The sequence below is a fragment of the Heterocephalus glaber genome, unplaced genomic scaffold (assembly GCF_053883595.1).
Source record: "Heterocephalus glaber isolate CG9 unplaced genomic scaffold, H.glaber_assembly_v1.0 deba00001523, whole genome shotgun sequence".
In the NCBI taxonomy this organism is placed as follows: Eukaryota; Metazoa; Chordata; class Mammalia; order Rodentia; family Bathyergidae; genus Heterocephalus; species Heterocephalus glaber.
The window spans coordinates 21498715-21513993 of NW_028258327.1; the positions used below are offsets into that span (position 1 = coordinate 21498715).

The window sequence follows — 15279 nt, forward strand, 5'->3', positions numbered from 1 at the left end:
ACCTCCTCTGTGCTGGGAGCATTGGTACGGTGACCTGCAAGTCTCCTCCTCTGCACTGGGAGTGGTGCTATGATGCCCAGGAAGCCTCCTCCTCTGTGCTTATAGTGGTGTTATGGTGGCCTGGAAGCCTCTTCTTCTGTGCTGGGAGCACAGCTAGGGCAGCCCAGAAGCTGCCTCCTCTGCACTGAGATCAGTGGTAAGTTGGTCCAGAAGCCTCCTTCTCTGTGCTGGGAGTGGTGATACATCCTCATAGAATATGTTTAAGTAAGTGCAAAGAAATTGAAGTTATTCCCTCTATATTGTCAGATCATAGTGAGACGAAATTGGTGATTAATAGCAAAAGAAAATGCAAGAATTTCATAAATACATGGAAATTGAACAACACACTTCTGAATAACCAATGAGTCACAGAGGAAATTAAAGAAGAAATCAGACAGCTGCTACAATTAAGGAAAATGTCAATATAACATATCAGAATCTATGGGACACAATGGAAGCAGTCTCATTAGGGAAATTCATACCAGTGAATAATAATATTAGGAAAACAGAGTGAGCCCAAATACACAACCTGATGCTGAATCTCAAGCTTCTAGAAAAAGAAGACCAGGACAAATCCAAAGCTCATACTAGGGAGAAAATTATAAAGATCAGAGCAGAAATCGATACAATGGAGACTAAGAATATGATGCAAAAAATCATTGAAGCAAAGAGTTGGTTCTTTGAAAGAATAAACAAAATTGACAACCTCTTGCCAACCTTATGGAAAAAAGGAAAGAAAAGGCCCAAACCCATGCAATCAGGAGTGAAAATGGTACAATTACAAAGGACCCAGCAGAAATCCAGAGGATCATCAATACTTTGAGAACCTATAAGCCAATAAGACAGAAAACACAGAAGAAATGGACAGATCCCTATGAATTACCAAAGTTGAACAAAGAAGGCCTAAAAATCCTAAATAACCTAATATCAATCAACGAAATTGAAAACATAATTAAAAACTTACCAACTAAGAAAAGCATGGGTCCTGATTGCTTCAAAGCTGAGTTCTACAAGACAGTTAGAGAGGAACAACTGCCACTATTGTTTAAACTCTTCAATAAAATTGAAAGGGAAGCAATACTCCTGAATTCATTCCTGGAAGCAAGCATCACCTTGATCCCCAAAGCAGAGAAAGACCCAACCAAAAAGGAGAACTATAGGCCAATCTCACTAATGAACATAGATGCAAAAATCCTTAATAAGATACTGGCAAATACAGTGCAGATGATCATACACCCTGACCAATTGAGATTCATCCCAGGGATGCAGGGATGGTTCAACACATGCAAATAAATAAATGTAATACACTATACTAATAGAGCCAAGGACAAGAACCATATGATCATCTCAAGAGATGCAGAAAAAGCATTTGACAAAATCCAACATGCATTCATGATAAAAACCCTACAAAAATTGGAATAGACAGTCTCTACCTCAATCTGATAAAAGCCATTATGAAAAACCAATAGCCAATATCATACTAAATGGTGAAAAGCTGAAATCCTTCACACTAAAATCAGGAACAAGAGTAATATGTCCACTATCACCATTCCTGTTCAATATAGTTTTCAAGCATTAGCCACGACAATTAGACAAGAGAAAGAAATAAAAGGAATAAAGATAGGAAATGAAGAAGTCAAATTGTCATTACTTGCAGATGACATGATACTCTATATAGAAGACCACAAGAACTCCGCCAAAAGTCTTCTAGACTTAATAACCAAATTCAGTAAAGTAGCTGGATACAAGGTCCACACACAAAAACAAATAGCTTTCCTCTACACAAATAACAGACATACTGAGAGAGAAATTGGGCCAACATTTCAGTTAACAATAGCATCCAAAAAGTTGAAATACCTAGGATTTTCAATCTAATGAGAGTAATCAAAGACCTCTTCTCTGAAAACTATAGCATTCTAAAAGAAGACATCAGAAAATGGAAAGACATCCCTTTCTCCTGGATAGGAAGAATCAACATAGTGAAAATGGCCATACTTCCAAAACTGTTATATAGATTCGATGCAATCCCAATTGAAATTTCAACAGACCTTAAGAAAACAACCCAAAATTCATTTGGAACAAGATGAGACCTAGAATAGCAAAAGCAAATCTAGGTAATAAAGACAAGTTAGGGGGTATCCCAGTCCCCAACTTGAAACTATACTACAATGCTACTGTGATAAAAACAGCATGGTACTGGCAAAGAAACAGACCTGAAGACCAATGGAACAGAGAGGAAGATGCAGAAACACCTTCAGACACACTCAGTCACCTCATCTTTGACAAAGGAACCAAACACCCTCACTGGAGGAAAGAGAGGCTCTTTAATAAATCATGCTGAAATAACTGGATTTCAACTTGCCAAAGATTAAAACTGGACCTATATCTCTCACCATTCAGTAAACTAAAATAAAAATGGATTAAAGATCTAAATATTAAAACAGAAACACTAAACCAGCTGGAAGAGAGGTTAGATAGAACTCTTGAAGACATTGACATAAGAATAGATTTTATGAATAAAACTCAGTTGCACATGAACTAGCACAATCAACAAGTGGGATCTCATCTTATTAAAAAGCTTCTGCACAGCAAGAGAAACCACCAACAGTGTGAAGAGACAATCCACAATGTGGGAAAATATTTTCATTGTTCCTCAGGCAAAGGTCTACTATCTAGACTATATAAACAACTTATAAGAATCAGACCTCCCAAATTTAAAGACCCAATCCGAAAATGGGCTGAAATGAACAGACATTTCTCAGACAAAGAAGTAGAAATAGCAAATAAATACATGAAAAAATGTTCAACATCACTAGTCATTCGAGAGATGCAAATGAAAACAACGCTGAGATTCCACCTCACTCCAGAAAGAATGGTTGCTATCATGAAATCAACCATTAACAAATGCTGCTGGGGTTGTGGTGAGAAAGGGACCTTCCTAGTGGAAGTGTAGACTGCTAGTGGAAGTGCTAGTGGAAATGTAGACTGGTGCAACCACTGTGGAAATCAGTATGGAGATACCTCAAAGAGCTAGGATTGGAAGTCCCTTTTGACCTAACTATTTCCTTGCTGGGTATCTTCCCAAAAGAATTAAAAGAGTCATACCACAGCGATTATGTGCACCCATGTTCATAGTGGCACAGTTCATAATAGCTAAAACTTGGAAACAGCCCATTAGCCCATCAACTGGAGATTGGATAGAGAAAATGTGAGGGTTTTTTATAAAATGGAGTACTACTCATCCATAAAGAATGAGAAATTAGAGACATTGATAGCTAAATGAATGCATGTTGGAGTGATACTCTTAAGTGAAATAAATAGGACACACATGTGTAAATACCAAATAGTTTCTCTGGTGTGAAAAACTGAAAGTGTAAATAAGGTCTAAAAGGTATAATAGATAATGTGAAATAGGAAGAAAAGGGGCAAAGGAGAAAGGGATGAGGAAGGGGTAGAGGCAATGAAAGAAGGGAATGGAATCAATACAATAAATTGAAAATAATGTAAACAAATTCTATATAAATAGGGAGGTGTGGAGGGGTTGAAGGGAGGGCAGTGGAATGGGGAAAAAATAAGAACCAAAATATATTATGTAAAGGTACAAATTTGCAATGATAAATGTCATAATATTATATACCTAAAATGTACAAATAAAAATTTTTTTTAAAGAATTTATTCAGTTTTTTGAGATTTTTTCCTCCCAGACCCAGAAATATTTTCCTGAGGGAAAAATTATAGCTATGGGAGACAATGACTGATTAGAGAAAACTTTAATAAAGTCTAACTTCTGACCTGAAACATACTGTCAATGAAAACAATAAGATATTCCATGCATTTTCAAAGAGCTCTTTTCCCGACCTACTGAACATTTGAACCATTTTCTTGATATGCAAGAGAAATCACACGGAGTTGACCCAATTTCAGGCTTCAGACAACTTTCTTGTATATCAAACCTCAAACTGAGCTATTCACTATGTTGTCAGGCCAGTAGTTATAACAATAGTATGGGCTGTAGAGCTGGATGCTTTAAAGTGGTCATTATAGCCTTGACTTCTTCAGTAGCTCAGAAAGAGGATTAAAATGACTTTTTGCTTACTTTACAATTTGTAAGGATACAATTCCTCGAGGTGTCTCAGCATGGGTGACAGACCTTGATTTGTTCATATTTGAATTTATCAAGCAAGCTATAACAGAACAAAAAGAATGTGATCTCTTTGTCTGAGAGGATCAGTGTCATAGTAATAAATAATACTCTCAGGGAACTAAATAGTGGGAACTATTTCATAATGATTGTAATGTGAACCATTTATAGGGAAAGCTTCTACTCTAGATGAAATGGTGGGCTTAGAATCAATAAGAAAATAACCTTACTAAATTATAAGGCCTTATTGAAATTGTTTTTTCTTGATTGGGCTCCATAAATGACTGTGTTTATGTCTGCCAGGATTCAGCTACAGAAAGCAAAATCCACTCAACTAGTTTAAACAGGAAGGTATTCTGAATTGGGCATTAAATATTTAGCTTGCAGATATCTTGGAAAGCTGAAGAAATGGACTTTCTATTGAAGTCACCCCTCCAAGCTACACCACACAACAAGTTCACAAAGTTGCTGCTGCCTCTTCTACACTAGGAAGCCTCTGGCTATGGAATCATCTCTAGCTAAAGAACCACTGTTGGGCCAGGGATTTAGCTCAGTGATTTCGCCGCCTGCTGTGCAAGCACAAGGACCGGAGTTCAATCCCCGGTACCAAAACAAAAAAACCACTACTCATACTGACAGCTCCTGAGTAAGCTGTGCTCACTATGACCCATGGAAGAGCACAGTCTGACCATGCTCTGCATTTTGACAACCGTAAAGCTTCTGATCAGACATTGGAACTTCTGCTAATACTACCTTGGAAAAGCAAAATGCCTTTACTACTGAGTTTAGTAGTAGAAATAGTAGAAGCGTCAGATATTCAACTTACCTCTGAATTTGATCTCATTTCTGACTTCCAAATATCTTCTAACAAGGAAACCCACATCACATTTATGATAATAGCAGAAAGAGAGTCTGTGATATAGCTTTTGCTTCCCAGCTTCTAAAGTTCAGGTTGGTAATATGGCTATTAAGCAACAATTTCCCTAGCCACACAGTGTTTTTCTAGCTAAAATATCTGCTACAATATTAAGAAAGGTGGATATAAGAATCCATCTTGTAATGTGGTCTCAGATTAGAAAGGAATTTTATTAATCACTAGTCTTCAGTTTACAAATTTCTAACTAGAGAAGCATGGTAGTTTGCTTAATATCACAAAGCTCAGTTTTGGCAAGACCGAGAAGATAAAGTATATTGTCTGGCCCTAATTGTAATCCTCTTTTTATCCCTCCAGGTTTAACTCAAGAGATAATAAGTAGTCCCAAGCCTGGTGGTGCACACCTGTAATCCCAGCACTCAGGAGGCTGGGGTTGCAGGATTCCTGAGAGCTCAAGACTAGCTTGGGCTACATAGTGAGTACAAGCCCAGCCTGAACTACATAGCAACAACCTGTCTTGAGAGAGAGAGAGAGAGAGAGAGAGAGAGCACGAGAGAGACAGACAGAGCCAGAGAGCCAGAGACAGAGAAGTAATAAAGGGATATGAATGCCACGAGTGTCTTCTATTTGCAAAACATTGTACTGGGAATTGGAGTAGGGTGGTGAACAACATAGACATGAGATTTCTTTTGGCAAAGAAAATATGCAACTATCATCAAGAAAGGGCAATGAATAGGATGAACAAATTGATAGAAAGAACAGAATGGACAAAACTGAAGAATTCATCTAGATTAAGCTTTGCGGAATAGTTCAGGAAAGAAAAAGATGATTAGTTGAGACCTGCAGGTGAAGAAGGATTTTGAAAGGTAAAAACAGCTGTTCAGTAGTGAAGGAAGAGGGGATGCTATCCACTCCTATAAGAGAAATAAGAACCTGAAAGAATCTCAGTAAAGCTGAGTATAGAGTGCAAATGGGACAAAACCAAGACAGATAACTGGAAAAGTTATCAAGTGTCATTTGATGGAGATACTTTGAAGCTGCAGTAAAATCTCTGAGCTTTACCTTAATACAATGTTTCCTCAATTCCAGTCATTCACATTCCTAGTTTATCATTTTGCCTGGTCCCTCTATTAGTTTCCTAGGGCTGCTTTAACAAAGTATTGCAACTGGTGGATCAAGATAACAAATGCTAATTCTCTTGTTTCTAGAGTCCAGATATCTGAAATTAAAGCATCCTGTCTCTGGGGCACCTAGGAGAGGACCCTTCCTTGCCTTTTCTTAGCTTCAGGTGGATGCTGGCAAACTTCAGCAATCCTCGTCTTATAAGGACATCACTACAATCTCTGCTTCCATTACTAATCACATGGCCTTCTGCCCTTGTCTCTATACTTGGGTCTCTTTGCCTTTGGCGGGGGGGGACGGGGGACAAGGTCTCATCATGTAGCCCAGGCTGGCCTCAAACTCATGGCAATCCTCCTGCCTCAGCCCCCAGAGTGCTGGGATTACAGGTGTGCACCACCACTCCCAGCTCTCTTTACCTCTTTTAGAAACACATATTCTGGCCTGGAGTGTAGCTCAGTGCTACAGCATTTGCCTAGCATGTGCCCTGGGTTTGATACCCAACACTGAAGAAGAGAAGGGGGAGAAGAAGAAGGAAGAATAAGAGGAGGAGCATGTAGGGGAGGAGGAGGGAGAGAAGAGAGAGAGACAAAGAGAGATGAACAAGAAGGAACACATTGGTTTAAGGGCTTTATCTACTCCAATAAGACCTCATCTTAGCTAATTACATATGTATGCAAAGACACTATTTCCAAATACAGTCACAACTTGAAATTCCAAGGACATGAATTTTAAGAGAGGACACTATCCAGCCCAGTATAAAAGTTGTTATTAGTCAATAATTTTCTTTAAACTTACACTCTTTAAGACAACTCCTACACAATAGTGTCTATTTTAAAAGTCTGAAAACTAGTGATATTTTTTCTAATACATGTCAAAATAAACAAATACATAACAAAATTATAAAAATCAAAAAAATTTTGTCCATGTACTAATAAGATCTATATCAACCTCAAGAAAAACTGAAAGGATAGCCTAAAAGAAACCCTTAAGATAAGCTCTCAGATATCTTCACCATGACTAGAGATGGGAAATAACCCAGATTTGTAAAGGTCTGGCTCTGAGGTGCATCACATCACTGATTCCAACCCTGAACACAATTTAAAATCACTGGTACACCAATCAAACCAGACTTTCTGAGGCTGTGTTTTAAAGGTGATAAGGTAACTAATGTGTAGCAAGGATTAAGAACCAATGAATATGTGATACTTTTTTTCAAGGGAGGATTTTTTTAAGGCATACCTCAGAGATACTACAGCTTTGGTTTCAAGCTATAATAAAGTTAATATTGAATATAGCAATAAAAGGAGTCACATGACTTTTTGGTTTCCCAATACATATAAAAGTTTGTACTATATGTACATTGTGAAATGTGAATTGTATTGAGTCTTTACAAACAATGTATGTACTTTAACTGAAAAATACTTAATTTCTAATGAAAGTCAATGAGATTTTAGAAAAAATGGTGCTGATAGATTTGTTTGATATAGATTTGCCATAAACCTTCAATTTGTAAAAATAAAAAACTAGAAAGAATTAAAGAATGAAAGAAATAGAAAAAACAATAAACTGCAATAAGATCCTCATCTTATGGTATGCATTTATTAAACATATATGATTGGCTCTAGCAGTTGCTTAAAATGGAATGAACAGAAATTATGTCAACTGCTAATCAAATATTTGCTAAAGATAATCCAAGTGGCTGAACTTTCTGTACATAATAGGAAGTTGATTTAACATTTACCCATTAGATTTTATGCTTTCATAATAAAAGAGCACTTATTTTCTACTGTTACCAACTTTGATAGTAATCTTTCTGTTGCTGTAAAAAAATACCTGAGAAAGTCAATTTAAGAGAAAACATTTTTTGGCTCACAGTTTCAGAGCTTCACTCCACAGACACTTGATCTTGTTGACTGTGGGCCTATCACAAGAAAGGCGTGATGGAGGAAAGTGCTCACCTCATGCCGGCAAGGATGCAGGGTCTCCATATCCACTTCAGTCTGAGCCCAGTGGTGCACATCCATAATCCCAGCCCTTAGAAGTCTAAGGCAAGAGGATCACTCTGAGTTTAAGGCCAGCCTGGACTATATAGTGAGTTCAAAGCCAACCTGAACTACACAGCAAGACCCTGTCTCAAAAAAGCAACAACAAAAATATCCACTTCAAGGACATATTCCAAATAACCTAACTTCCTGCCATCTGGTCCCATTTTCTAAAGTTCTACCATTTCCCAGTAGCACTACATGTTGGTGACCAAGCATTTACCATATGGATCTTTGGGGAACGTTTAAGATCCAAACCATCCACTTAGTTACATTAATATAATGACATTTACAAGAATTCAGTTCTTGTGTCTAGCTTCTGTATTATTACTGTTTGCCTAAAATTATTGTGTATTTATAACATAACTTTTAAAAGCACTGCTTGTTTATTATCTAACATAATTATTGTAACCATGTTATGAGATATCACTGTTACTATACTCATTTTTACAGAACAGCAAAGTTAAGTAACATGCTCAGAATCTGAATGTTAGTGCATACCAGAGCTGAGATTCAAACTGGGGCAGTCTGACTAGGACTGACTATGCCTAATTATTCTGTTTCTCCCACCTTTTGCCTGGTGCAGATCAGAACCACAGTGATGTTCACAACCATAGCTGCTCTTCCTGCTTCCATTTATGAGAAACAGTAAAAAGGACTGAACCAAAGTACTTGTTTTCTTTGGGGGACACCTGTATTCTGAATGGTATTATAATTAATCCTGCATTAACCTTATGATAAAAGCATCAATTTTTGTGGATTTCTATTCCTACAACAAAAGTGGACATTTCCAATTATTTCCTGAGGTGTTAGTACATTTTCCAGATGAAAAGAAAGTCTTTAATTTCTGATAGGGAAATTTATCATCCAAAGAGTCTTACCAGCAGCCCACAAACAAAAGCATAATAGAGTCCCACCAAATAATATAGACGTATTAAATCTGAATCAAAAATTTCATAATAATACAATGCCTTGGCTTTTATAACTATGCTAAATCAAAATATGGTTAAGAATAAAAGAAGGTAATAGAACACAACAATTTCCAGCAATGTAAGCCATTAAAAAAATAATGAGAAAACAAATTTTTTGCACATAACGTGGTACATTAACCAACAACTCCAGTGTCTATCAAATTTGTTCAGGCACAGCTGAGTGCTGCAGGTCATTTGAACTGAATCATCCCTCCAATTAAAATATGTCCAGGCACTGGGAAATCACAAGTATTTCTAAGCACTGGGCCATGGTTTCTCTATAGCTTACATTTTTCTCTGGGATGCTTCCTGGAGTTAAAAAAAAAAAAAAAGGCAATTCTTTTTCATTAAACTTGCTTCTACTATCTAATGTATTCTTCTTTTCCCTCCTAATTTCTCAAATGCTTCATGCAGTGGGAAGAAAGAACTTGTGACAACAGATAAAATAGACCTGAATGTGGGATGTCTACTCTAAGAAACACAGAATGAGAAAGGAGAGACTAGTCTGCACAAACTTTGTAAACCAAATGAGACAGTGAAGATGTCTGGATTTGGCAAGAGCAGTCTGTGGACAAAGAAAATAGGGTCCTAGATGATGGTACCTTTGGTTAGAAGCAGGTACCTAGAAATCAGCTGACTACACTCATTTGTCAAATCAGACCCTAGCTCCAAATATGAAAACTACACTGATTTGCCCATTCTAGTCTACTATGGAATATGGCTGCCTACACTTCAATTCTGGCACCATTGATGAGATATGTCACTGTGAACCCAAACCCTCAGCCTATTTCTGATCTATAAATTAAGGATAATAAAATTATATAATCATAGATTATAATGAGGATTAGTCCAGTTTTTAAATACACATTTTGCACTGGTGCATAAGTACACAATAATTGTTAGTTTAGCTTTCAGATGACCAAAAAAATCTTCATCCTATATCTTAAATGACTGATGTTTAATGGTTTTAATCTTTACTGTGTACATAATTTAAGAGTTTTTAAAAATACTGTTCCTGAAGCTCAACCAAGTGTAGAAATAACAGTGGATTCTGCATCCTTACCCTGATCTTTTCTGCTTCTAGTTGCTATAGTGTAACCAAGGAGATTTCAATTATCTAAATGAGCTATTTTTTTCATAAAACAAGACTAGGAAAGCAAAGGAACTAGAGGGCACATTATCTGTCTGTTTTCTACCAGAGCAGACAGACCACTTTGTTTCTGGTTGAGAGATGACTTGACAAATTCTGAAAAAACAATTAACATGAGCCCCAGTCAGTGCAGCCCTCCTCCATTTTATATACCTAATTGCCTCTATTCTCTCCTCTAAGTCATCAATAATCAAAGCAAAGATTTACTATCAGTTCAGGGGCACTACAGCCCCATTCTGCATAGTCTGTCTTATTATTACATAAAGATGGAAAATTCATCATCCATTGATATGACCAGAGACTAAGACAAACTAAAATAAGAAAACAAGATGTTATATTTACCCACCAGTGCCAACAAGTCATTGGAAAACATACTATGTGCACTAGCATTTAATAGCTACATAGCAAAGAATGAAATAAAGCCTACATGATTCTATTTCACATTGTTCATTTCTAGAATAGCATGATCCAGAGTAATCAGTGGTTATGTGATAATTCACCAAAATCAGTTCATTGGCCCACAAAAACCAAAGCAACAAAACTATATTTGCAAATGTCTTGTAAAAAGAGTAGAAAGGAACATTTTGTTTAGAAAGAGGGATGGGCCAGTTTTGCATATAAAAAATACACTAAAATAAAAATTTTAAAGGCCCAGAATAATCTGAAAATACAAAAATTGAAAGAAAGGAAAGATGAAACTGCTGTGAAATATGCCAGATAAATATGTACTCACTGTAACTCCTCTTAGGATAAGAGGAAAAAATGCCTAAGTACTAAGAGCAGATATCCCAAAGAATCTCACCTATCCAAAAATGATTTACCAATCTTCCAAAGGATGTAGAAGAGAAGAGAGTAGAAATCTGAGAAAGATAGAAGGAAGAGGGAGGAAAAGAGAGAGAGAGAGATCAACTGATGAAACTGGGGGGAACATTTTTAATGATAAAAATGGGGCATGGGATATTTTTAACAAAGATAATGTATATGATGGGACATGACATCTCCTGTCCCCAAAATTCTCAAAAATTATTCATCATACAATTATAAAAAGGTTTTTTATAGCTGGAATTCATGTAGAAGTCAGTAAAGGGTCTAAGTTCTATGTCCTGGTTTACAGAATAAATACTAAATAAGACGGTAATGAGAATAATTTATAGATAGGGGACCAAGGGGCAGGGATTAGAGGCCCTGGACTTGGGAGAAGAGAAAGATCTAGAGAAAGAAAGTGAAAAAGAGCTAACAAAATGGTAGCAAAGATGGCCAAGGAACTTTTAACAATGTTATGCTTTAGATAGAAAATGTCTTTCAAAACCCTCATGTGTTTGAAGAGTGATTGGGTCACAAGAATGCTATACTTCTTAGTTGACTCATTCTTTGGCGAGTTCAGTAGCAAAGTGTGCTGCCTGGAGGTGGAGCCCACTTGAAGGTGGGTCACTTGGGGTGTGACCTAGAAGAACATGTTCTTATCTGCTCCTCTCTTTTCCCTCTGCTTCCCAGCTGTCATATGTTAGCAGCTTTCTTCCACTAGGCCCATTCACCATGCCATTTCTGCTTTGGAGATAGAATGAGTCCACTGAAACTGTGAACCAAAATAAATCCCTCTTCCTTTATGTTCTAGGTGTTGGATAGTTTGTCCAGCAGTAAGAAAGTACCTAAGACAGTCGAATTACAAGATGGCGGACCTGTAGTAGTGTACTCGGGCCTCTCAAGAGCGGCCGCCACCATTGCCACCGCCACTACCATCTCCAAAGATTGAGGGTTCCAGACAAGGTAAGCCAGGAGGCTGTGGCCAGAATGATAGAGTCAGTAGCTACCAACCATGTCGGATACACGGCAACGAGTGAAGATCTATACCCTGAATGAAGACCAGCAATGGGACAATCGAGGCACCAGGCATGTCTGCTCCACTTACGGGGAGGAGCTCAAAGGGATGTAGCTGCTGGTTTGGGCAGAGTCCGATGGATCACTACTCTTGGAATCAAAGATAAATCCATACACTGCATATCAGAAACAATAGGATACATTAATTGTTTGGTCAGAAGCTGAGAACTATGATCTAAGTTTTCAAGAAAAAGCTGGCTGTGATGAAATCCGGGAAAAAATTCTGTCTGGTTCAAGGTAAGGACCCATTGGTAGAAGTCACACGGGACCTCACTGATAAATCAGAAGAATGATTTGAAGAAATGCCTGAAACCAGTCATTTGACTGACCTACCCACGTGTGAACTCAATAAACTTGAAGAGACTTCTGATTAGTTACTTCAGTTCTCTCCTCACCTATTCATAGGGAAAAGCTGGCTCTGGCCTTGGAAAATGAAGGCTATATTAAAAAACTACTGCAGCTATTCCAGGCTTGTGAGAACTTAGAAAACACTGAAGGCTTACACCATTTGTATAAAATTATTAAAGGAATCTTATTTCTAAATAAAGCAACTCTTTTCGAGATAATGTTTTCTGATGAGTGTATCATGGATGCTGTGGGATCCCTTGAATATTGACCCTGCTTTGCCCCACCCAAAAAGACACAGAGAATTTTTGACCAAAACTGCAAAATTTAAGGAAGTTATACCAATAACAGACTAAGGCAAAAAAAACATCAGACTTACAGGCTACAGTATGTTCAGGATATCATTTTGCCTACACCATCTGTTTTTTAAGAGGATTTTCTTTCTACTCTTACATCTTTTATTTTCTTCAACAAAGTTGAGATAGCATGTTGCAGGAAGACAAAGAGGTTTTGTCTGAAGTTTTTGCACAATTAATAGATGAGGCTACAGATGATAAAGGACATGAATTGACATTACAGCCTCAAAACAGGGATGCATTTTTCAAAACTTTAGCAAAATTGGGAATTTTTTCTGCACTTGAAATTGTAATGGGCATGGATGATTTGTAATTCAGATCAGCTGCTACAGAAATATTTTCTTATCTAGTAGAATTTAGCCCCTCTATGGTCTGAGAATTCGTAATGCAAGAAGCCCAGCAAAGTGATGATGATATCCTTCTTATTAATGTAGTAATTGAACAAATGATCTGTGACACTGATCCTGAGCTAGGAGGTGCAGTTCAGTTAATGGGACTTCTTCATGCTCTAATTGATCCAGAGAACATGCTGGCTACAACTAATAAAACTGAAAAAAGTGAGCTTCTGAATTTCTTCTACAACCACTGCATACACGTCCTCACAGCACCACTCTTGACCGATACTTCAGAAGACAAATGTGAAAAGTATAAATTTGTTGGAGCTAACAAAAACAACACAATTTGTCCTGATAATTATCAAACACCACAGCTACATTTTGTGTGGAACATCACACTTACCACATAAAAAACTATATTATGAACAAGGACTTACTAAGAAGAGTCTTGGTCTTGATGAATTCCAAGCACACTTTCCTGGCTTTGTGGGCTCTTCATTTTATGAGATGGATAATTGGCCTTAAAGATGAATTTTACAATCATTATATCACCAAGGGAAATCTTTTTGAGCCAGTTATTAATGCTCTTCTGGATAATGGAACTTGGTACTATCTGTTGAATTCAGCAGTCATTGAGGTGTTTGAGTTTATAGGAGTGGAAGATATCAAGTCTCTTACTGCACATATAGTTGAAAATTTTTATAAAGCACTTGAATTGATTGAATATGTTCAGACATTCAAAGGATTGAAGACTAAATATGACCAATAAAGAGACAGACAAAATCAGAAACTAAACAGTGTACCATCTATATTGCATAGAAACTGATTTCACAGAGATACAAAAGCCTTGGAAGAGGATGAAGAAATGTGGTTTAATGAAGAGGAAAAAGGAAAAGCAGTTGTGACACCAACTGAAAAATCTAAGACAGAAGATGATTTTCCAGATAGTTATGAAAATTTTATGGAGACTAAAAAAGCAAAAGAAAGTGAAGACAAGAAAAACCTTCCCAGAAGGACATCTTCTGGTGGCTTCAATTGTACTTTCTCCCACTCTGCCAGTGCTACTAATGGAACAAACAGTACAAACAGTAAATCTGTAGTTGCTCAGATACCACCCACAAGTTCTAATGGTTCTTCTTCCAAAACTACAAACTTGGCTACATCAGTAACAGCCACCAAGGGAAGTTTGGTTGGCTTAGTGGATTATCCAGATGATGAAGAGGAAGATGAAAAAGAAGAAACATCCCCCAGGAAAAGACCTCATCTGAGCTCATAAAATGTTTACTGGGGGACTCCAGCATGCGGTCTTACTAAATTGCTGCACTGCATCTGTTTCATCAGCTGAAAAATCTCAATCAGAAAGCCTTCTCACTTGAACTTGTAAATATACAAGGAGTAGCAAAAGATCCTCTGTATACCAGCTACCAGAGCTTAGTTCTGTTTAAAAAGAAAACAAAAAAACAAAAAAAAGAAGAAAGCTTCCAAGAAACTTAATTGCTAGTAATTAAGAGGTTTGCCTTTCAGGCTATCAAGAAGAGAAAGTGTTACTGGATCCTGGGAGATAGCTTGTTGGAAAGTCTCTTTGGAATGGTTTGCTAGAGGAAAAACACTGGTAATAGAAAAATGCAAGGTTGCTCCAGAGGGGTGCCCAATCTAGACAAAGTTTATAAAACTTCAGTTGCAAATCCAACAATATTATTTGTATAATGGTGCTGGCCATGTTGTTGTTTTAAACAGTTGCCTCTTTTTAAAATAAATTTTTATGGACAACAAAATTGAAAATTTAAAATGAAGTTAGACTGTTGGGACCATTTCTTTGAGGATTTCACAAATTCAGCTTTTTAGATTGTTGGAGGGAAGTACACCCTGCATTACAGCACATGTTGAGTTTTCTACACCTGGAATTTTCAATAGGTATTTTGACAAAGACAAGCTGGATTTTCAAAATGGATACTTTTGTTAATATTTTTAAACTCAGCACTTTTAGTGATAACAGTGGTCAAGAAACAGTATATTAGTATATTAG

General features: G+C 37.1%; 1 pseudogene; it reads left to right on the plus strand.

The window, feature by feature from the left end:
• The first annotated feature begins 12155 nt into the window (after positions 1–12155).
• Positions 12156–14549, plus strand: LOC101705726 (serine/threonine-protein phosphatase 4 regulatory subunit 3B pseudogene; annotated as a pseudogene).
• The last annotated feature ends 730 nt before the right edge of the window (positions 14550–15279 follow it).